The following is a 25,912-nucleotide window of genomic DNA, read 5'->3' as shown; positions in this document are numbered from 1 at the left end:
AAAAGTTTCGCATCAAATAAGACCCATAAGTGTAGTTTGTTCCATCTAATTTTATTGTAATAGGCTATGATGATTCCGAGAAAGCCATGAAAAAAAACAATTCAAAGCCAATACACTGATCAACCTATAACAAGCCAATAAACTAATCAATTTGCAACAACTGAAATAAACAAGTCAATTACACAGGTGAGTAATCCAGAATCAATAAAATATTTAGTCAACCTATAGCCAATGAATAAAAGCAGGAAAAGGCAAAGGCAATTCTAATTTCACAAAACCCAAGCTGTAATCAATGGCATGAAAACCAATTCCATAAAATGACAAAAAAAAAAAAGCCAAATGCAACAACCAGTTATTAAGGAAAAAAAGTTCAAACAATAGCAAATTAAAGTGACTTGAAACAAATAGAAATAGCAGTCACCGAAAACTGTAATACCATGGTGACTTGAAGAATGAAAAACCAATATTATTTTTAGGGTTGTAAAATATACTATTGTGATTGCAATTTTTAGAAATCGTATTAAAAATTTGAAATTTTGTTAAATTACTAAATAAAAAGTAGTTTTGTAAAAAAACTGATATTAATTTAGCAAAAAATTGATATTAATTGCAATTATGATTAAAAACAATTATAAAAAATTCAACTAAACTAGATCTGACAATTCGTATATTCATATTATTTAAAATACTGATAATTCATATATTTATATCACGTTTTATACAAAAATTATATATTATAGTTCACATTGATACAAAAACATGAAATATATATTTTTTTGTTTTGTTAAACCTATTATGATTTTTGCTAAAATTTTAAATCATGTCAACTTCGTATCTTTTATTCGTGTTATTTTCATATTTTATCATCATATTGTATTTGAGATTGTTAGGCCTACCCTAAACAACTGAAGTTAATAAGAGATTCTGGTGCAAAGGAACATATTTAACAATTTGGAATTATAGAATTATTGCGGTAAGAGAACAAGATATTTAAAATGTTTAAATTAAAATACATTTTAATCAAATAACTTGATTAAAAAAATTCACATAAAAGGTACCCATCTTAATCACAATTAAGTAAACGATAAAAATATTTATTTTAATATATTGAAAGGTAGGCATCTATTTCTTAGTAATTAATTTACTTATTTAATTATATATTGTCATATTTATTTATTTTAACCTACTTTTTTTCTTATTTACTAACAATTAGAAAAAATCAAATTTGTTATAACATACATTGCAAAATATGTATAACTGAAGAAAATTTTAATGCTTTGTACTTAATTTATACTAAGACAATGAAATAAAAATTTGGATGAATTGATAGAAAATGATTTGTATTGTTGTTCAAACATTTTCTTTTAATCCAAAGCTTAGGCAAAGAATAGAAAATTGATTAAAGTCTCTTTTGAATTTTTTTTTTTCGAATTCTTAGAATTTTTTTTTCTTGTTGTGGCTTGAAAGAGGGTAAGGGGTTGCAAACAAGGGACAAGTTTAATTAAATTTGGAAATAAAATTTTTTAACATAACTTACCTAAGTAATATATTGAAAAAAAAATTATGAACCATTACTTCATGATAAGATATATATTTCATTTAAATCCTTACGTGTAAGTAATTGATGACTAAACCACATTGATTCATTCATTCATTTTCATAGAACATTAATATTTATCCTACTTACAAAATTTAAAGCAAATGTTCTTTTATGGTAATTAATCTTCTACTTGAAAATTTTAAATAATGACAATGTTATAGCTGATAGAATCATAAGAAATATATACAATTTGCCTCTTGTTTCTATGCACCCCTACTGCTAGTCGTGTATATAAAAAATGTAAATATAGCTTGAATTAGTGAATTGATTGGCCAAAAAAATTAGTGAATTCAATTCTTTCTACATTCTTACTATTAAGAAGGCAGAGAAGAAGAAAAAGAAAAAGAAAAAGAATTAGATGTTCTTACTTAGTTCTCATGCAGATGCTTATATATCTCCCTTTTTTTTTATACTATTTCAGTTCTTTCATTTCAAAACAAATATTCATATTTAATTTAACATGAAATAGGCTATTTGTACTTTAATTTTAAGAAATATTTCAATATTGTGTTTAATAGTTTATAACATCACAATGTAAAGAAAAAAAAAATTAATACTATAAAATATTAGAAAAACTTTAAATGCTTGAAAACAAAATGGCTTATTCTTTTGAAATGTAGAAAAGATCAAAGAATATGTGAACTTTAATTTTGCAAATTTGATGTAGTATCATAGAGGATCTTGATCAATAATTTTTTTTAAATGAGATTTTCTTTTTAATATTTGAATATGCTAAAATTTGAATTCAGATTTCTAGAAATCTTTATCATTTATATCATGAACATTCTAGTATACAAGGTTGATTTGGTGATCAATTATATCCCCACTTCGAAATGGCCTTTTTGAATGAGTTGGTCTACAGACATGGCAATATCACACAAAAATTACCAGTTAATCAGATTGAAAGCACTTATATTGTAAAACAACTGATAAAAAAAAAGGTGCAAGATTCAAGCTGAAACCTTGTCAAAAGGCCAAATTATTGCAAGTACAACCATGCAAGATACAGTTATGGAGTTTTGCAGATTCAGGTATGAGTTCCAAAAAAACAAAAGTTGTAAAACCATGTGCTTCTTTTAGGCCACTGTAGCATCCGGACGAGATCCTAAAGGGGTCAAGGGACCCAATTGTCTTTCCTTAGACATAATCCAGGGCCATGAATAATGACACAACGCAAACTTTTTCATTCACACACCAAACCCACTTTTTCCTTTTACTTTAAAAGTATTATTTACAAACCATAACACTAGGAAAATCACATATATTCTGGAGTAAGATTAGAATCCCCTTTGTTGAAAAGAGTTGAAGGCTAATTAAAAAAATAATGCCGTTTTGTTTAAGCCAAGAGCCAGAAATCCTTTTGCAGCTTCGTGGTGATCAAATAACCTCCAAGTTTTTTGCTTTTCCTTCTTACTGCAACTGGCATTCTGGATACAGTAGTCGACAAATCCACCAGTTACCCGGTTCCCTGCGCCAGTAAGTAGCCAACAACTATGGAAAAGAGAAACGAATTATTTAAAGCTGAAAGGCTTTGACAGCAAGTCAAGGATCACCCAATTTAAAAACTTGAATTGATACACAATCAGGAGCCAAAAATGGCTGGTAAGAACTGTGTGTTGTACATTGATCACACCATTATTTAAAACTGTTTCTCACTTACTATGAATATTTTACCATCTTAGACACTAATAGAAGCAGTTATTGCATTAAAAACTTTAGGCATCACTCTGTAGAGAATGAAGCATTACTTGAAGTCCATGTTTTGGCTGAACCATAGGTTGAGGAAATGGCGCATGAATATGGGCTGGGGAGAGAGTAATGATGTAGCGTTGTAGGATCATTGAGAGAGCAGTCTTTGTTTCTGTGATTGCAAAGCCCATACCCACGCAAGATCGAGGTCCCAATGAGAAGGGAATGAATGCAGCCGCATTGTATTTGGTAGCTTTCGCAATACCTTCTGCGAATCTCTCTGCTTTGAAAAGATGCCCATCATCACCCCATAGTTGAGGGTCATGGTGAAGTGCTGTGATTGGGACCATAACCTCCATATTAACAGGAATAATGAGCTTTCCCAATTGAACGTCTCTTGAAACGTTTCTAGACATGGCAGATACAGGAGGATACAACCTCAGGGTTTCGTTGATGATCATGTTCATCTGCACTATTGAAATGGTCAGAGATTGCAGTTTTGCTTACAGTTTTTAGTTTGGAAATGCCTTCAGAATGAGGATTTTTGTCACCAAATACCTCGATCACCTCTCGTCTTGCTTTCTCTTGACAATCTGTACGGATTGCTAAAAGAAGGACTGTCCATGCAAGCAAGGAATTAGTGGTTTCTTGTCCAGCAAAGTAGAATGTTTTGCACTCATCTACCAAGTCTTCTATGGAGAGCCTGTTTTTCTCATCCGAATCATGGAAAGCATTTACAAATGATCCTAGAAAATCACTGCCGAAACTGTCAGCTGCGCCAGCCAGTATTTTCTCTTCCCTTTTCTTAACCATTTTCCATCACACATTCATGTATTCCTTTAGCAAGCTTTTCTGATTCTATTTCATCAGTAGTTTTCCAAATCTTGCTGCAAAAGCAAACAAAGGTATAAGCCATATACATGGAGAAAAGGAGGAAATAAATCCTTTTGGATCATATTTCAGATTTTGCACTCAAGTGACTTCTAGTATTTCCTCTCTATTGGAAATCAGGGACAAACTCTTGACTCTAGACTAATAATGTAAAGACGGTACCTAAGGGAGATATTATTCAATTTGACTCGAAGATTCTGTGATTCTATCTCACAAAGCATTATGGATTTAAATCTATGCATATATCATAGCATATCTTTATAATGTCTATGTGAGATTAGAAGGTTACAAATTAACTTACCTGATGCCCGGAATCCGAGATTTATGAAAATTTCTGCTAGCAAGTATTGATAATTTAATCAACATTTGAAAAATCTTCTCCCCTTACAAGTAACAGGTACCAAAAGCTGTTCTAGATATAACTTTTGAAGTCAGTAACCCGAATTGTTCAAACACTTCGATCTCTTTCCCTTCCTGGCCTTTCCACTTCTCTAGCATTGTCTCAACGGCTGCAATTATTGCTGGATTTATGTTCTGCCAAACACAACCATCCATTTTGTAAGAAACTAATTCATAACTCTTAATGTCAGTACAAAATAGACTTTCGAAGTTTTACTTTTAAGCTCTCCACATGAAAAGCATGATTTGCCAACTTCCTTTGCCTGGCCCATTTTTCACCCTCGGTTGACACAAGCCCGTCCCCGAGTATCTCATAGATAAAGTTTTCAGCCTTCCTTTTCGGAAAAGATACTTCAATTTTTTTAAGAACCTCTTTGACTAGTTCTGGTTCTGAAATTACCAGTTGAGCTTGATTTCTCTCCCAGGTAAGATGATTCTTCTCTAAAAAAAGAACAAAAGAAAGGGTTCATTTTTTATTTGAAGTTAGAAACAAATTCCAAGTGAAAAACTTCGGAATTATCTCACCATATATGTTGATCCAGGACTAAAACTGAGGCAGCATCCTGGGAAATATATCATGAGTCAAGGCAGCCATAGGTTTGCTTAATGCTTCTTTTCTGAATTGGACAGATGCTTTGTTGTTTCCATGGATGAATTCACAAGGAGGTCCTTTGATTCCCTGTAAACTCAGTGCGTACTGTATGCGGAAAGGTATCCACCAATATTTGTGAAGGATTTTGAATAGAGTTATGATGAGAAACAGGCACAGAAAACTTGTGAGAAGGATTAAAAGCTTTGCTGTGGAATTCATTTTCGTCTCTTAGCAATGAATTCAGATGTTTTTATGTACTAAACATTAATTCATTCTTTTATATAAGATTTACTGATGCTTTAGAAGCCGGCTTTTGGCTTCATTTGGAGCATTTTTTTATAATAAAATTTAATCAGAAAAAAGTGTTAGAACTCAAAATTTTCTTGCATTCTTCTTGTCATTTATAGAATCTTGTGAGCCGATTATATAAATTAGATTATATTTTGGAAGAATTAGTTTTCGTGACATGTGCTTTGCAAGTGATTCTTAACGATATTATAATTATAATATAATTAAATAATTAAATATTTGTTTTTAGTAATGAAATTGAAAAAATCATCGTAATACTAAATTAAATTGAAATTTTAAATTTATTTTTTAAAGTAAATAAATATAACAAAAATTTTAAAATGAAATTTAATAAAAATAAATATCTAATTTTTTTCTAGGTTGATTTTTCTATTTAGAAGTTTCCACTAAGTTCATAAACTATAATTTACTATTAAGTTAACACTTATCATTAATTTACCATTAAATTATAAATAATTTACTATTAAATTATCAATAATTTATTACTAAATTAATGATAATTTACTTCTAAGTTAATATTGATTTTATATTAAATTATCATTAATTTCTGTTATTATCATTCACATTATAACTAATTTAGCAATGAGTTCTTGATAGTTTACCACTAAGTTTATATTGATTTGTTATTGTCATAACGTTTAGATCTGGGGATTTATCGCTAGAAATTGACTTAAGGAGTCACCACCAATCTTTTTTGTTTAGGTGCGATTGGCCACCTACAAATTTATCCTTTCAAGGAACACCTAAGCTTAACTAAGGGTCTTTAAAAGAATAGGTTCAAGTCTACTAACCAGAATAAAGTTCGGGAGTTTAGTTACGTGTGAGGAAGCTTATAGCATCCTCATAATGCCCATCGAAAGATGGTACCAGCTTAAATTCGTGTTATCCAATAAACCTTAAAAATTTTACCAAGTAATTAATTATTGAAAATTATTCTTAATTAACTTCAATACTTTTGACAAAAAATTAAGAAAATCCTCTCACCTCAAGAGTATACAAGAAAACTATTGTTTCATTTTCAGATACGCTATTGTCGGATTATTTAACATTTAAAATTTTCAAGAAAAGAAAAGAAGAAATGAGATAAAAAAAAAGAATAATGATTCAACTTTTGATGCAAATCCTTTTTCTTTTATTTAAAAAAAGAAAATTCATTGCTTTTGTATAAGAAAAATTGATACTTTCAACTTTTCCTTAAAATATTTTTCTTGATAATTTTTATTTTTTAAAAAAATTAGTACTCCAACTTTTCCCAAAAATGATTTTTGTTTTAATTTTTGAAATTCTAATTCTGAGAAAAATTGATACTTTCAACTTTTCCTCAAAAATATGTTTGAAAATTTTACTTTCATGGGAAATTTCCCTAAAATATTTTTTTTGAAAATTTTATTTTTAAGAAAAATTGATACTTTTAACTTTTTTTAAAAAATATATATTTTTAAAACCTTTTATTTTTCAAGGAAATTGATACTTTCAAGTTTCCCTTAAAAAAATATTTTTTTGTAATTTCTATTTTTTTAGAAAAAAAATTATTGAAAAGAAAGAGAAAAAAAATAAAATTAAAATTAAGGAATACCAAATAATTATAAATTAATAATAATTATAATAATAAAATAAATAAATAAATAAATAAAAATTTTAAAAAAACTTTGAAACGGCTCGAATCGACTTGGATTCGGCTCGGCTTGAGAGATAAAATCGGCTCAAATGTGCATCTTAGTAGGAAACGGCTCGGCTCGACTGGAACCCAGGTGGAGAAGCGGGTCACTGGTTCGGGTGCGCTATGGGTCGGGTCGGATCTTGGCAAAACGCATCGATCCTCTAGGTTTACTAATGCAAAAATGACGTCGTGTTGGAGGGGGTATATAAAGCTGAAACTCAATTTTTTTTCAGATTTCCCTTCCCCTTTTCTCTCAGTTCCCTTTTTTTCTCCTCTTTCTCTCTAAACAATTCTAGATTTCAGTTGAATGTTCTACCGAAATCTGAAAAAATATGCCGAAAACTTCAAAGATCATAAGAAACTTTGTCAAAAAATTCAAGTTTTGTCAAAAAATTCATCGAAATCTGGAAATTTTCTAGAAATTTTCCAAAAAAAAAATGCTAAAATCTCTAAAAATTTTCCTAAAAATTCTAGAACTGCCTTCGAATTTTTTTTTGCCTCTGTTTTCTTTATGTTCTCTTTTGTGTGTTTTATGTGTGATTTATGGACCTATTTATAGGGATTGATCAGAAACTAGGATTGATCAGAAGAGTTTCTGATCAATCCCAATTCCATCTTGGATTAGGATTCAATCTTTGAATCCAATCCAGACTCTGATTGAATCTCAAATTCACAGTAAAATTCTAATTTTTTCTAATCCTAATCCCAGTCGAAAATCAATCAAGAAAAACATAAAGTCAAGAAAACAAATAATAACAATAGTAAAAATAGTAATAATAATAGATAAAAATATATATTAATAGATAAATAATAATATATGAATAGATAAATAATAAATATATATATTAATAGATAAATAATAAAATATGTTAATAGTTAAATATTAAAATATATATATATTAATAAATAATAATAGTAATAAAAAATTAAAAAAATACAAATACAAATACAAATAGGCTTTCCTATTTGGACCAAGCCCAATTGATTCGGGCTTGGACCAAATTAGGTGTTTACAGCTGCCTTATTTGCACATTTTTGTGAAACAAAAATTACTGGTTGTATTATGTTAGCTTTTCATAAAACATCAAACAGCTGACTTGGAGGAGTCTTAATATCTGTAATTTTTCTCTTCACATGACACTTCTATTCGTAATTCAAGGCATTACGTTATGATTAGGCAAAGGATTGTCACTAACGTTTGGTACAGTTACCCCTCTTGTATCAAAGCTAATAATTCCATCCTTGATTAGCCATTGCACTTTGTGTTTTAAGGCAGTGTAACTTTCAGTGGAATGACCAATAATCTCATAGTGATAGTCACAATGGGTTATGGGATCATACCATTTAGGGTAAGGCGTTTTGAGTGGCTTTAATTTGCTAGAAGTAATTAGATGACTGTTGTAAAGCTCACGACATAATTCTATATAAGTCATGGGAATTGGGTCAAATACAGACTTTTCACGAGTAGTTCGTTGCTCTCGTGAACCACCTATTGAGCTAGCTAGACGGGTTTAAGGTCTTAAGGTAGTTAAGTGTTAGGACTGTATATGGTGTTTTGAGGCCTAAAAGAAGGTTAATATGTTTGAGAATAAGAGGATTGTAGGATTGGTTGGTATGAGTAAGGGGAAGTGTTATTCACAGAAGGGTAATATGGAGGGTATTCTTATAGTGAGTAGGGTTAATAACCCTTGAATTATTGTCTATCAAAGCTCACAGCTTGAACTTTAGTCTCTTTCTTTTTTGGGGCTCTTTTGTTGGATGCTTCGACTCCTTTCAACTTGTCATTCTTGATGGCACTCTCAATAATTTCTCTTGAAATCACCATGTCAACGAAATTTTTGGTTACATTTCTTATCATCTTTTCATAATAGGAAGATTTCAAAGTGCTAACAAACAGCACTGTAGTCTCTTTATCAGTCAGAAGAGGTTACACCTGAGAAGCTATATCTCTTCATCTCTGGGTGTATTCTTTAAAAGACTCATTTGTTTTTTTCTCTAGGTTCTATAAAGACAAACAATCAGGAGCCAAATCCATAATATGTCGATATTGATTGATGAAGTCATGGACCATATCGCTCCAAGAATGGATACGGGTTCTGTCCAGCTGGACATACCACCTGGCAGCAGAGCCTGTAAGGCTATCTTGAAAAACATGTATTAATAGTTTTTCATTATAGACATGGGCTACCATCTTCCGATAGTACATGGTGATATGAGTTTTTGGACACTTCATACCATCATACTTCTCAAATTTTGGTACATTGAACTTTGGTGGAATAACTACATCTGGGACTAAGCAAAACCTAGCAGCATTGATAGAACCATAAAATCTAATTCCTTCTATAGCCCGTAACATTTGTTCAAACATACTAATCTTCGAACCTTCCTAAGATTCCACCACATTTGCCTTTTCTTTCTCCTTATATCTCAAGTCATCTAGGTCAGGAACATGGATCGGTTCTATTACCTTTTCAGTAAAGACAAGATTTACATAGCTATGGTAATGCCCTGGGCTTGAAACTGATGGCATTTCAAGGGTATACAGGATATGTGAACTACTGTGGTGGTATATCCTGTGTGGACTGGGCTTGTTGTAGATCAAAACCTGAAAGATATAAAGGGTCAGTCACTTATTATGATGGGGGGCCTTGTTGGCTTATTTTTTTTCTATTCATTTTCACTTGTTTAGCTTATTGAGAGCATCCAGAATCTTGCTCAACTCATTCTCAATCTTTTCCTATGTTTTTTCCAATTTTTCAAATCGATGAGAGTTTTCTTGCTTCATTTGTCTAGCTCTGGCTCTTGTGTTATATTAGTGGATGGGGTTCTTACTGGATAGAGCTATCCTTGAATCTTGAATACCATATCTTAGAATTAGCAAGTTTATATGACTATCTCATGGTTACTTTGTTAAATGTAATGAATGAGGATGCAATGAATGAAAATGCATGTGTGCAAAGAACATTTGCCTTAAGATAGTGCTCAACCAAAATATTTCATTTATTTCAAAGAACTTACATTTACATAGAGTTTATCATCCTAGAGTTATAACCATAAAATTGTTTGATCTGTTTATACTGGGCTCTAGCTTCTTCGATGAAGTTTAGAAGACGCTGCCCATGTTCTCTTACTAGGCTACCACTTGCTTCAATGTCTCTGCCTATTCTACCATCTCTCTTGCCTTACATACCCTTTTACAAATTTGGGTCGTTAAGTGCTCAATGTACTTTTGTCTTCCTAAGTTCTCTCTTTTACCACACCAAACTCGATATGATAACTCTCTATGCTCTCTAACCAATGCAGTAATGTAGTCTTCTTGTTCATTCAACTGCTGTTTTAACCTACTTAGGTAATTGTTCAACATGTTATTTTCTATCTGTACTTGGATGCTTTTTCCTTCCAATTCAGCATATTTTTATTTCAATCACGCATTCTCTTCAGTCAACTCAATAATTGTTATCTCTTTGGCTTGTACCCTCACACACAACCTCTTATGTTCATAATGTAACTCTGATAAGTCTTTAACAGCTATGTCACATTCCATAGCAATCTTGTAAACTTTGACTTCATGTTTTTTAGCTTTATCTTTTCATTGATCTTTCTTCTCTCGAAGCTTTTGGATTTCTTACTTTAACTTATCTTTTTTAGACTTAAATTCTTTTGTCGTAAGCTCCAATTCTGATGGTGTCTCTTCAAACTTTTCTTTTATTGGCGATTGAAAGCTTTCATAAGCGAATACCATTTCTTATCTTCGTCTCACTCTCCAAACTAAGTAGCCTTGAGTGACTTTATCAATGAATGGTCTAGGACTCATTCTACGAGGGTTTTTCCATGCCTTAATCATCTCATTCATCCTCTGAAATGCTTTTGGCCCACTGTAAGAAAAATCTGATTGATAAAGCTCATACGTCATGGGAATGAACTATTTTACCCTAAACTACCTTTTCACTAGAAGTGGTGTATGACTTGTTACTCCTTATAAACCCAGTAGTGGGACCACAGTGTTATCTCCATATTGATATAGCATAGGTTCACGATTAATCCATGAGACCAACCATTTTACTTTAGTGCTTATCAGTTTTTGTAATAAAGTTTCCCACTCTTTCTTAGACTTTTCTTCTGACCACCTACTTTCGTAAAATTCCTTGATCAAAGCTCGATTATAGATATAAAGCTTCGAGAAAGCACCTTTTTTTCATTTGAAGTGGCTTTCATCCATAGGTACAATAACTGTATACAACCTATAAAATGTCCTCTATTTCAAATATAGTAACTCAAAGATCTGACAATCTCTGCTAATACTATCATTGAAGGATTATAGTCATTAATCATACTTTTAAAAAAGTCAATCATTGCTAGTTCAATATAACCCAGCACTTTTGGAAATATCACCATTCCGTATATGGCTAAGGCAAATATGTCTAACCCCTATTCTTCGTCGACATGTTGCACTAAAAAATCATGAAAGAACTTTCAAGGTTGGCAAACCTATCTTGTTTTTCCTTTATATGAGAATCCATAATCTCCTTGTCTATCCCCATGAGATGGGCCAAATTCTTACGAAATCCTTATTTATGTTTTTTAATAAATATCTTGTCAGGAGCCTTGAGGTGCAAACCTAGCAAAGTCGAATATTTTTCAATGGTGGATGTCATGTCAACTTCATTGAAAATGAAACACTTGTATGCAGGATCCCAGAAATGCATTACAGCTCTAAGTAGTTAATGGTCAACATTAACTGCAAAGAGGTGTGCTATATGCCCATGCTTCTAGTAAAACTCTTCTTGTCTAGTCGGACTCATCTTCTTCCATATATCAACTAAATCTTCTAGATTATTTTATCTAAGGAGGATGGATGTTTTTTATGTCAAAGTGGAATCATAACCAATTGGTAGGCAATCTTCTTTCTTTAGTTAAGTCTTTTCTGACCGGACCTTTACTTCATTGGGTGGCTCACAAAGAGCTAATACAGATGAGGAGCAAACTAATCATTCTGTGAAGTCTATGAAACATTTTTTGTTGAATATCATCTTTCAAACAAATGTTCTTCATGCAACTTTATGATATGAGTATGAAACAATGCAAAAGAATAAGAACAAAAGGTTAGTATACCAAATAAGGAGAAAAAAAATAAATAACTAAGTAAATTAAAACATCATACAAAATAAAAGGAATGAACCCTATGCTTTTGGTCAATTCTAAAGGGAGAGAGATGGCTTTATCTATAGGTTAGGCATTCTTAAAGTTAACTATATGTGGTTCAAGGTTAAAAGTCTAAAGGTTCCCAAATTGTTCCTTACATCATTGCCTATTACAGACTAGTAAGGCACCTCAATCCTCACCCATTACAGGTTACAAGCGAAAAAAGTTCAATTTGAGTGGGAGTATTTCGCTAGCCACTACGAAAGCATTAAACCTCACAAAAGCAATAGGTACTTTACTCCCTCCAAGAGGGAGGAGCTCAGGTATAGAGCTCATGTTATGCATATGCATATGAATGACAAAATTAACAAAGTAAATAAATATGAATGAATAAAAAATCTATACAAAAGGTTCAATTTTATTATGTTTTTGGATAACATAAATTTATTTGCTGGCCTGACTCTCAGACGTCCCCAGTGGAGTCGCCAAACTGTCATTACGTTTAGATCTGGGGATCTATCACTTGACATTGACTTAAAGAGTTGCTACCAATCTTTTTTGTTTAGGTGCGATTGGTCACCTAGAAATTTATCCTTTCAAGGAACACCTAAGCTTGACTAAAAGTCCTTAAAAAAATAAGTTCAGGTCTACTAACCAGAATATGGCTCAAGAGTTTGGTTATATGTGAGGAAGGTTATAGCACCCTCACAACGCCCATCAAAGATGGTACCAGCTTAAATTTGTGTTATTCAATAAGCCTTAAAAATTTTATCAAGTAATTAATTATTAAAAATTATTCTTAATTAACTCAAATACTTTTAGCTAAAATTAAAAAAATCTCTTCACCTAAAGAGTATGCAAGAAAACTACTATTTTATTTACAGATGCTCTATCGTCGGATTATTCAATATTAAAAATTTTCAAGAAAAGAAGAAATGAGATAAAAAAAAAAAAAGGAATAATGATTCAATTTTTTATGCAAATCCTTTTTCTTTTAATTTTTTTTTAAAAAAAAAAACTCATTGTTTTTGTACAAAAAAAATTGATACTTTCAACTTTTCCTTAAAGCATTTAGAGTTTTTATTTTAAGAAAAATTGATACTTTTAACTTTTTCTTAAAATGCTTTTCATGATAATTTTTATTTTTAAGAAAAATTGATACTTCCAACTTTTCTCAAATTTTTTTTTTAATTTTTGAAATTTTAATTTGGAAGAAAATTGATACTTTTAACTTTTCCCTAAAAATATATGTTTTTTAAAACCTTTTATTTTTCAAGAAAATTGATACTTTCAACTTTCTCTTAAAAAAATATTTTTTTTGTAATTTTTATTTTTTTAGAAAAAAAATTATTGAAAAGAAAAAGAAAAAATTGAAATTAAAATTAAGGAATACCAAATAATTCTAAATTAATAATTATTATTATAATTATAATAATAAAAATAAAAATAAATTAAAAAAATTAAAAAAAAAACCTTGGAATGACTTAGCTCGGCTTAAGAGACAGAATCGACTCAAATGTGCGGCTTAGTAGGAAAAGGCTCGGTTGGAACCCAGACGGAGAAAAGGGTCACCGGTTCGGGTGCACTATGGGTTGGGTCGGATCTTGACAAAATGCACAGATCCTCTAGGTTTACTAACGCAAAAATGAAGTCGTGTTGGAGATGGTATATAAGGTTAAAACTCGATCTTCCTTCAGATTTTCCTTCCTTTTTTCTCTCTCTTCCCTTCTTTTCTCCCCTTTTCTCTAAACAATTTCAGATTTCGGTTGAATGTTCTACCAAAATCTGAAAAAACACGTCGAAAACTTCAAAGTTTGTCAGAAACTTTGTCGAAAAATTCAAGTTTCACCGAAAAATTCATCGGAATCTAGAAATTTTCCAAAAAAAAATCCTAAAATCTCCAAAAAATTTTCTAAAAATTCTAGAGCTGCCTTCAAATTTTTTTTTTTGCCTCTGTTTTATTTTGTTCTCTTCTATGTGTTTTTTGTGTGATTTATGGACTTATTTATAGAGATTGATCATAAGAGTTTTTGATCAATCCCAATTCCATCTTGGATTGGGATTCAATCTTTGAATCCAATCCAGACTCTGATTGAATCCCAAATTCACAACAGAATTTCAATTTTTTCTAATCCTAATCCCAGCTGAAAATCAATCAAGAAAAATATAAAGTCAAGAAAAAAATAATAATAGTAATAATAATAGATAAAAATATATAGATAAATAATAATATATGAATAGATAAATAATAAAAATATATATTAATAGATAAATAATAAAATATGTTAATAGATAAATAATTAAAAAATATATATTAATAAATAATAATAGTAATAAAAAATTAAAAAAATAAAAATAAAAATGCAAATAGGCTTACCCATTTGAACCAGGCCAAATTGATTCGAGCCTGGACCAAATTGGGTGTCTATAGTTACTATCACAGGTTTACTACTAAGTTAACTCTTAATGTATTGTTGGCCATGTCTACCCCCTTCTACTTTTAAAATCCCAATTCACTAATCTTTCATATCTATTTTTCCCATTTTGGTGCTTTTAAAATTAATTTTTTTCATTGAATGATAAATTTAATGAGTTGTTAGCACTTTTATTTTTGTAATTTATATTCGTAATTTGGTTGTTTTAAACATAAAAATATTTAGCTCCTTAAATTTTGCATATTTCTTTCTAATCAAAGTATGTTGACATTTATTATTATGTCTCTTTCATTTTCTAGTCAAAACAATTTCTTTCCATGCTGATAAAATATTATTAAAAATATTCAATTGCTATTTATATTGTGCATATGATATTCATATAATTTAATTTCATGCAATCCTTACATTTTTGTTTTTGAAGCTCATAGTTTTAGTTTTTTAATATTGTATAACTTTTAGCCCTTTTTTTTTATAAATTATTAGTTTGATTTATTTTAATTCATCATTAATTTACGCATGCAATACTAATTAATTATATTATAAGTTACCAAATTTTATTAAAATTTACTAAATTTATATCGATATATTAATAAAATCTTGTCAAAGATTACCAAAATTGTATTCAAGATTACCAAAATTTTATAAAAGTTATCAAAAGTATATAAATGATTACTATAATTATAATATAAGTTAAAGAAATTATATCAATGATTACCAAAATCATATTAAAGGCTACTAAAATTTTTTCCTACTTTTATTCATTGTCTACAGGTTAACTAAATACTTTATTGGTTTTGGATTGTTCACCTATGTAATTGGCTTATCTGTTTCACTTGTTACGAATTGATCAATTTATTGGCTTGTTATGGGTTAATTAGTGTATTGGCTTTGAATTATTTTTCTCTTATGGCTCTCTTGGAATCATCACAGCCTATTACAATGAAATTAGATGGAACAAACTACATTCATTGGTCTTATTTGATGTGAAATTTTTTAAAAGGAAAAATACTTTGGAAATATGTTACAGGTGATAAAAAAATGTCCAAAAGCTCTTGACAAATTGGAAAATTTTGTGTTTGAATATGAATAATGGGAGATTAATAATAGCAAAATTGTTACTTGGATTGTTAATATTGTTGCTCCTTTAATTAGTATGCAACTTGGGAAATTTGACACTGCTAAGGAAGTTTGAGATTTTCTTGACAAATGTTATGTTCAAATTGATTTTGCTAGAAGATATAAGCTTGAGATGGATCTTGCTACTTTGAAACAAAGAAAGGGACAATCAATTTCTTATTTTCATTCTAAAATGTCAATTATTTGGGATCAATTAGCTTTTATAAAACCTAAATGGATTGTTGATGTAGAATTATATTAACGACACAGAAAGAAAGTCATCTTACACAATTCATAATGGCACTTCAAGATGATTTTGAGTCTATTCGGGCTTCTATTCTACATCATGTCCCTTCTCTTTTTGTTGACATTGTTTTGTCAGAATTGATAGCTAAAGAAACTAGAAGAGGCATCCTCAATCAATCCAGATGAAGAGATGATACTATTTTAGTAATTGCTGCACGTTTAAAAAATTTTATCTCCAATTCATTTTGCTCATCTCAATGAATGGATTCTTCTATGATTAAACATTACTACTATCATGAGTTAGGACATACAAAGCATAATTACCCATAATTGAAAAAAAATTTGGCTTGCATAAAATGGGGTGAGTTGCTGCTGCAACGTTGTCTATAGAAACTTTTAATGTTAACTCTCACTCCACTATAAATCAAACTCAAGAGATTTTTCAAAAAGTTATTTCTAGTATGAGTAACAACTCTATGAGTAATAATTCTTCTACATCTGCATTATCAGTTACTCTAGGTACTGATTTTAATGATTGGATCATTGATTTTAGAGCTTTTAATCATATGACTTTTGATAATTCTATCTTTGACTCTTTAAGTCCTATTAGTTATTCACCTTCTATTCATACTACTAATGATTCAAATATATCTACTACTCATATTGGCTCGGTCTCATGTTTTCAAAATGTTTCTTTTGATAATGTTTTTTTGGTTTCATCACTTTCTATGAATTTGCTATCTATTGGTCAATTATATGATCAAGTTCTTGATGTCATTTTTTTACTCTTATGGTCGTGTGGTGTAGGATTGCTTAACAAGGAAAATGGTTAGGACAAGCCATAAAATTGGAAGATTATTTTTTTTGGAAAACACACATGTGTCACATCATCCTTTTGGTCAATATGATCATCATTTTATGCAAAAATCCTTATTAGTTTCTGGCATTCAAAAGCTTTCATCTCTTTCCCTCTGGCATTGTAGGTTAGGACATGTTTCTTGTCTTAGACTTCAATATTTGGTATCTAGTAGCAACTTAGGTTATGTTAAGTTATAAACGTCCAATAATAGTATTAGTTACAAGCAAGCAAAATAGTTTATTTTACTTTTCAATAAAAGTGAATCAATTTCTTTATTTTCTTTTAATCTTGTTCATTCTGCTATATGAGCCCATCTTGTTTACTTACTATGGGGGTTATTATTATGTTATTTTTATTAATGATTATTCGAGGTACAATTGGATTTATTTGTTTCAGCATTGTTCGAATTTACTTAAAATTTATCAAGATTTTTTCGCCATGATCAAAACACCGTTCTTTAAAACTATTAAACATTTTCATGCTGATTCTGCTAGAGAGTATCAATCAAGTAATTTAAATGAGTTTCTTGCTTCTCAAGATACTTTTTTTGAATCATCTTATATTAATACACCATAGCAAAATGGTGCTGTTGAAAGAAAGTATTATCATATTATGGAAACCACTAAAGCCTTCTTGTTATCTTCATTGGTTCTTAAGAAATTTTGGGGAAAAGCTACACTTACTTCAGTTTATGTTATTAATTGAATTTTTTCATCTGTCATTGGTGGAATTTTTCTTTTTGAATGCTTGTATAACAATACTCCTAATTATTCTAAGCTTCATATTTTTGGTTTTACATATTTTGTTTTGCTTCCTAAAGTTCAGTGTGATAAATTATCTAAAAAAAATTGCTATTTATGTGTTTTTAGGGTATGGTATTGGACAAAAACAATATTGTTGCTATGATCCTATTGCACAAAAACTTCATATTTCTCAGTTGTTACTTTTTAAAAAAATATTTTGATGTATTCATTTCCTCATTTTAAAAAATCTACCAATGATCCTCATGAGTTTCATATCTTTTTTTATCCTTTTGTTGATTTAAATGACTTTAATTAATCTTCCCATGTGTCTCAAAGTTCTCCAATTCCTCAGTAGATTCATCTAAATAAAACTTGTCCCATTACTGACTCTACCATAAGTAATCATACACCACCATTGTCTAATTCATTAGAGCAGTTTTGTTTCAAAACTTAGATGTTCAACACGTGAGCGAATTCCTTAAAAATGTTATCATGATTTTCATTGTTTCTTATCTACCATTCTTTCTATTTGTAAACCTAAATATTATCGTGAAGCAAGTTCTAATCTTCTTTAGCAAGCAGCTATGAAAGAAGAATTAGATGCCTTAAAGAAAACTCATACTTGGAATCTTATTGATTTACCTCTTTGAAAATCTATAATGGATTGTAAATGGGTGTACAAGGCAAAGACTAAATTAGATGGGTTTATCGAGAGATATAAAGCTAGGTTGGTTGCAAAAGGATTTACTAAGAAGTATGGTATTGACTATGAAGAAACCATTGCTCTTGTAGCTTGAATGACTTCTGTTCAAACTTTTATAGCTATTGCTTCTATTCGATGATGGATTTTATCACAAATGGATGTAAAAAATGCTTTCTTGAATAGAGATACTTGTGAAAAAGTTTATATAAAATCTCTTCTTGGATTGTTTTGCCAAACTAATCAAATGTGCAAGCTTCGACAAGCTTTATATGGTCTTAAAACAAGTATCGCGTTCTTGGCTTAAGAATTCAACACTATTATGCTTAACTCAGGATTTGTGGAAAGTCTTTATGATTTAGCATTATTTATTCGTCGATCTAGAAAATGTATTGTATTTTTGCTTCTCTATGTTGATAATATGGTGATAACTGGAAATGATAACCTTGGTATTTAGAATATAAAAAATCATCTTAGCAAAACCTTTGAGATGAAATATTGTGGTCCATTATGATATTTTTTAAGAATTGAAGTTGATTATTCCTCTCATGGATATGTCTTGTCTTAAGTAAAATATGCTTCTAATCTTATTTTTAAAGCTGGTGTATCTGATAATAAAACGTTTGACACTCCTCTCAAAACTAATGTCAAAATAAAAGCTACTAATGGAGAACTTCTCAATGATGCTACTTTGAATAGACAGTTGGTTGGTAGTCTTATATATTCGACAGTTAAAGACTTGATATTAGTCATGTAGTTCGAGTTGTAAACCAATTTATAACAGCACCTAAGATAATTCACTTTGCTGCAGTTCTTAGGATATTGAGATATTTGCGAGGAATGCTACATAAAGGTTTGTTGTTCTTATCAACTTTTAAACTTAAACTTCATGCTTTTTTTTTATTCTAACTGAGTTAGTGATGTTAATGATCGACATTCTACAACTGGTTATTATATTTTTTTGGGTGATTCTTTAATATCTTAGAAAAGCAAAAAACAAATAATTATGGTGCGTTTACATGTTGAAGCAAAGTATAGAGTTTTATTGGATGCTATAGCAGAAATTATGTGGTTATGTCAATTACTTATAGATTTAGGTGTTGACATGCCTACTTCTATTCCATTCTTTTGTGATAGTAAAAGTGTAATTGAACTGGCTCATAATAATAATTTTCATGAATGGACAAAAAATATTAGAATAGATTGTCATTTTATCAGACAAGAGATACACAAAGGCATTATCATGCTATTGCATTTTTTTTTAATTACAAGTAGCGAATATTTTTACAAAGTCTATTTCAAGTTCACGTTTTTGTTATTTAGTTTCCAAAATCCAAATGTTTCATTTCGAACCATCTTTAGTTTGAGGGGTTGTTAAAATATATATTATGTTTAGTTGACTTATAAGGTTGGGCTTTATTTTTGGATATATCTCGTGGGCTTTAAACCCATTTATATATGTGTGTATATATATGCGTGTATTTTATAACCCTAAAAATAATATGATTTTTCACTATTCAAGTCATCAAAAATTTTATTAAAGGTATTTTAATCAATCACCTTTAACACTTTTTAGTCTAATTATAAAAAAAGTCTAATAATAAAAAAATTATTTAAATTAAAATTTATAAAAAAATTTACTAAATATATTTTAACCAATCACTTTAACACTTTTGGAATTAAAATTTTAAAATGTTAAATAGTCTCTACTTTTAATTTTAATTGATTTAAATTAAACATAAATAAATTAAGAAAAGTTGTATTTTCATTTGATGCGCAAAATCATTCTACTAATAAAATTAGTATAATAATAAAAAAGTTATTTAAATTAAATTTTATAAAAAAAAAAATTTTAATGATAGTTTAATCAATTACTTTTAATATTTTTGGATTTAATTTTCTTAATAATATTTTAGTCAATCACGTTTAATAGTTTTTTAGTTTAATTCATTTAAATTAAAATTTATAAAAATATTTAGTAAAGATATTTTATCCAATTACTTTTAACACTTTTGGAATCAAAATTTTAAAAATTTAAGCAATTTAATTTCATGTAAACTCTATTTTTAATTTTAGTTGATTTTAATTAAATTTAAATAATTTAATAATATATATATTTAAGAATAAATTTATTAATTTTAAAATTTATAAAGCTATTTAAGTCGATCACTATTAACACTTTTATTTATATTTTTTTATATAAATGATATAATCAATTAAAATCTGCCTACAAAAAAAAAATCATAATCATACCCAATTCATGGAACAAGAAAAGAAAATTAAAAAAAATAGTCATGTCTTCCAATTACCTGGAAAATGTCCTGTATCAAAAGGTTATAAGAAAAACAATAACCAACAATTGACAATTCATACTTAACCTTAATATAATCTTGTAATCACCATCAATCCATTTCTTGCTTTTTATTTTGAATTTTTAAGGGTCCATTCATAAAATGCACGTTGCGGTGCAATGAAAATCTTCTTATCAGACTCTCAAATGAACTGCTAGTCCTTAACTTGTTGCAGCTTGCATCATTATGGCAAGAGTAAATGTTCCATCCATTTTGTGGAAAGGCATAAAAATATAGCACAATAATGGTGCAAAATACTCGCCTGATTGATTTTTTTTTATTATGTTTTAATTTAACCTTTTAGTTTTTTTTTTTTTTACCAAAATCTGTTCAAATTCTCACTAACCAAAAATTGCAAGACTATAATGAAATGACATTGGGAAGATCTCATTATTGGATTTTTTGGCCAATCAAAGCATTAAGGTACCAATTTAATTTGAAATTGGTCCTCTAAACAAACACAATAATTTACTTTAGTTCAATATTAATACTTAATAGGAAAATAAAATGATTAGTTAATATTTTAATTTAAGAAACAAAATTAATTAAGGAAAGTTTATTTTAATAATTAAAAACTTCAGTGTTAATAAAAAAATAAATAAAACTAATCAATATTTTAATTTAATAAAAAGTCATTAACTAGGGACAAAATAATTAACTTAAAAAATTATCAAGGATACATGTCTATAACATTATGAAAAATGTGCAATGGTGAATTGGGTTTGATCGAGTTGTATTGGAATAGTTTTCGATAAAATGTGATTTAATTTGTAACGTAAAAAAATTTTTAAAAAAAAATTAATTACTTTGATTTTATTTTTAAATTATTTTAATTTAATTAGTTATAAAATAAATAATGATTCAAAGGTGAATTCTAATTGATTAGATTATGAGTTTTTGAACTTTAATTGACCAAATTATGTGTCTTTTATCTTAATCTAAGTAAGTGTGATAAATCTTCAATTAAAATTTTTAACCAACTAAATATTTAATTTAATTAATTAAATCATTTTCACCAAATTTGAACACGTGCATGGATCTTATCAACTTAGCGTAGTATTCAGAATCTACTATAATCTATACAGAATCTCGAAGGATTCTAAAACCACCACGTGTCCATTTTTTTATAAATGTTTTAGGGAAAACCTGCTCGGGTTGGGGGAAGCAGCAGTTGGACAGGTGGTGTTTTGCCAACTCTACGTTACAGGCAGATATTCCCTTCCTTTTGCTTTTCTTAATCCTTTCCTTTTCCCTCCATCACTCCCAACGCCTCCCCTCCTCTCTAGTCTCTTCTTTCTAACTCCTTTTAACTCAACAACACTACACTAAACAAACAAAATAAATCTATCAACAACTCTGTACCACTGTAATTTATGGCAATGGCTCACCAAAGTTCTGATCGCTTAACCTCTGTTGGTACGCGCTATTGAATTAGAATCTCCGTAAACGAAGAAAGAAAAAAGAAGCCTTCTTTTTAGGCTGTTCATTTTCAATGTTGCTTCTATCGGTGTTGTGGGTTTAGTTCTAAAAAAGCTTTAGAGGAAACCATCAGCCAAAGGCAAAGGAGGAGCAGGTAGGACCCGCCTTCCGACTCAAACAACAACCAAAGCGGTAATGATGAGATTGGGCAATGGAACCAAGAATAGAAATTCCCGGTGGGCAGATGATGAGCCGAAGCCGGTAATTCACCTTCCTCATTTCATGAAAGATTTTACTGGAGGTATCCAATTTGACCCTGAAATTCCAACTTTGGATAGTAGGTTGTTAGAGATTAAAAGAATGTTGCCATCTGGATTGCCATTGGATGTTAGACTTGAGGGAGCTAGGTCTCCTTCACTCGAACCTTCAAAGAATAGGAACTTGCATGTTTTAGTTGAGGCTGAAACACAAGAATCACTTGATGTTGCCGCTGCAACGGTGGAAAAACTCTTGCAGTCTGTTGATGAAGTATTGAATGAGCATAAGAGGTTTGACATTTGTTTTTATTTTTCATTTTCTTTAAATAAACTTATACAATATATACAAAATTTGTTGCGCCTGAAACAATAATCACAACAATACAGAAGCAATAAACAACAATCAATAATCAAATGTGCAGAAAAAATAAAGCACACCAAAATTTACATGAAAAACCCTCCAGTGTATAGGAAAAAACCACGGGCCACCAGAAAAATCTTCACTATCAAATAATAGTTATACAAAGTTCTTCTCTAGCTAAAACTAGAACTAATCAACAACTAGAGAAACAATTGGAGAAATCTCACCAAATAAGTGATTCAACAAATACACCCTAGATTTGTTCCTAGAGAGCTTAAAACCCAATCTTCACCGTTCAGAATGTATAACTCTGAATCATAAACCTACTGACAAGGTTCCAACTCAATCGAACCACGGATCGACTTTCGTTTAACCAACTCTCCCTTCTCCTTTTTCTCTCTCTGCTTTTCTTGGCTTTTCTTCTTTTTCTCTGCTTGGTTGTCGACACACACCTTAAACAACCCCACCTCTTTTTTATTAAATAGCTAGGGCTCTGTGTAAAATAAAAGATCAAGGCCCATGGCCTTTACTTGATCCAAAACCACTTACATGAGACTGGACCCTATTTTCCTAACAAAATTAAAACCACACCAGAAGAGTAAACATCTGATTTGCGAGTTAAAGTTCCGTTTCTGCCATATTCAGGGTCCAAATATCCAAAGGTACCCTTTGGTCCTGAGTTGACTCGGTTCCTACAGGATCTCGCAGTCTTGCCTACTTTTGACAGGCCAAAATCTGAGACTTTGGCCACCCAATATTGATCCAGGAGTATGTTTGTTGATTTGATGTCCCGGTGAATGATGGAATGCTCTGTGCCCGTGTGGAGTTAGTGTAATCCACGAGCAGCACCAATGCAAATCTTGAGCCTCTGAGTCCATAACAGTGGTGGATTTTGAGTCCCGTAGAGATGATCACGTAGAGTGCCATGAGCCATGTAATCATATATCAGGATCAACTCATTGTCCTCTTGACAATATCCAAGCAAAGATACAATGTTCATGTGACGAAAAGTGGAGAGCAATTCGATTTCAGTTTTGAACTCTTGGACTTCTTGGTGGGACTCAGGATTTTTGCGCTTAACTGCCACTTTGGTGAACCCATCTTCCAGTAGACCCTCATAAACCTGACCGAACCCGCCACAACCAAGCACAAGAGCTTCACTGAAATTATTAGTGGCAGCTTTTATATCTTCCAAGGGAAATTGAATGGCAATGATCTGAAGATTTAACATTTAGGCTGCCTGTTTTACCAAGGTTTTTCTCGTAATGTTTCGAAATCCAATGAGAAACCAGGTAGACTGTTAGAGAGACTAGACAAATTCCAAAAACCATACCCAGAACCAATCCAAGGTAGATATTAGATGGAGTAGTCTTGCCCCGACTATCTACTTGAACATGAGCTGCAAGATTGTTACTAGTATCGCTCAACTTCAAGATCTCAACTCCATTCAGTATTACATCAGCAAGTTGTGGCTTTGAATCAGTGTTAGGCTGCTAGGCAAGCCAAAGATCATTTCTTCCTTCTTTCATTCCTGAAACCGTGATTATATAGTCTTTATGCATTGCAACCAAAGGACTACCAGCTATAGAAACTATATCCAGGCAGCTTTCCACTGTCTTGTTGTTGATATACACGTTGAACACTCTCTCTTTCACTTCTGTTACATATAGTTGAATCTCTCAGAAATGAAGCCTAACAATGTATTTGAAACCTGAGTCAACGGGAAATGTCCATGTCAGATTGTACCCCACATTGTCAGCCTCATCACTACCACCAATTGTCCTGACTGTACTGTACAGGTCCCCGGGTGCTCCATATTCACTTAATGTCCAAGAGCTTTTATTGTAGTCTATATGACATCATATGCTTCAATAGCAGTGCCATTTCTAGAACCCTGTATGTGTAGATGGTCATCCAGCCCAATCCCGAACGGCTGATTCAGACTGTCACTACCTGCGTTGATTCTGTGAAGTATCTGAAGCGCAGGTTCGTCTTGACTGGAGGTAGCATTGGAAGTTTTCTTCACTTCATAATCAGAGAGTTTGAGGGACATTGAGTAAATCTCTATCCCATTTACAAAGGCAAAAGCGTCTGAAATATTTGGTGATGGAGCGAAGGTGATATTCAAAAACTGTTTCTTTAAGTTAAGGAGGAAATCTTTAGTGAAATAAGCTGATTTCAAAATGCTTGCCATTGCAGAAGGGCTAAAATTGTTTAAGTGTAATTGCCAGAGGTGACAGAGAATTCGGCCCTGGAGATTTGGTCCATGGCAGTGTAAGAAGTAGGGTAGAAATGAAGGCGAATAAACTTGAGGCCGGGGCAGATAGGGAAACTATAGGTGAAAGAAGAACGAAAGAAGCGTGCAGTTGCATATGGATTCCCCAGAACCTTTCCGTTTATATTTGAAATCACACGGCCGATCCTTGTTTCTTCATAATAATCCGGGAAAAGATTTACATCCCCAATCCAAGTTTACCATCAAACGATGAGTTTCCTGCATATCTGCCGTCAAGAATTACTTGGTCCGAGGAGGAAAAACAATTCCAGGAATTGAACAAGAAGCTGAGGTGAAGCAAAGAAAAAAGTGATATGCATGAAGCGTAGGAATTGGAAATTTTCTTCATAGAGGCAAGATTGTAACAGCTGCTCAAGGAAGAGAAGAAGATAGATAGGCAAGCGTAGCCGAAACATCCAATAACTAGGTTGTTAAATTGGTAGTCAAATGTAAAGGGGTCGTTGGTCCGATGTTCCCATTCCAAATTTGTCTGATCCATAGCTATTGGCTGGGTCCTCCTGGAAACTTTGGCCTTTCATTTTCGAATTGACGAGAATCAAGTCGAAAGCATAGTTCCATGCAAAAGCACGCGGATGTTTCTTTGATTATTCCTCAAAAGTCCCAATTGCTTCATTGCACTTGGAAAGTAACTTGTATTTCAACAGTCATAACATAAAAGCATAGCCATTAAAGAAATGAAAACAGGGAAATTATAAGAATCTTTCTGTTGCAACTGAGAATACTAGCTTCACAGTTTCATTAATTAAATACTGACAATAAGTCTTTTTCTAGTCTTCCACAGAAAGTAATTGGGTAAACTTTTCTTCTCTAGAAAACCATTACAATTCTTGGAAGGTTCCGTAAATTA

General features: G+C 30.8%; 2 pseudogenes; both read right to left on the bottom strand.

The window, feature by feature from the left end:
• The window catches only part of LOC149518661 (receptor-like protein kinase FERONIA pseudogene), a 52,528-nt pseudogene extending 28,223 nt beyond the window's left edge, over nt 1-24,305 (bottom strand).
• Nucleotides 3,050-3,822, bottom strand: LOC149518662 (cytochrome P450 CYP749A22 pseudogene; annotated as a pseudogene).
• Nucleotides 24,306-25,912: the final 1,607 nt, after the last annotated feature.

This window comes from Durio zibethinus, chromosome 5 (assembly GCF_047325235.1).
Source record: "Durio zibethinus cultivar Kanyao isolate XHJ-2024 chromosome 5, ASM4732523v1, whole genome shotgun sequence".
Classification (NCBI taxonomy): domain Eukaryota; kingdom Viridiplantae; phylum Streptophyta; class Magnoliopsida; order Malvales; family Malvaceae; genus Durio; species Durio zibethinus.
This window is presented reverse-complemented; position numbering and strand designations above follow the sequence as displayed.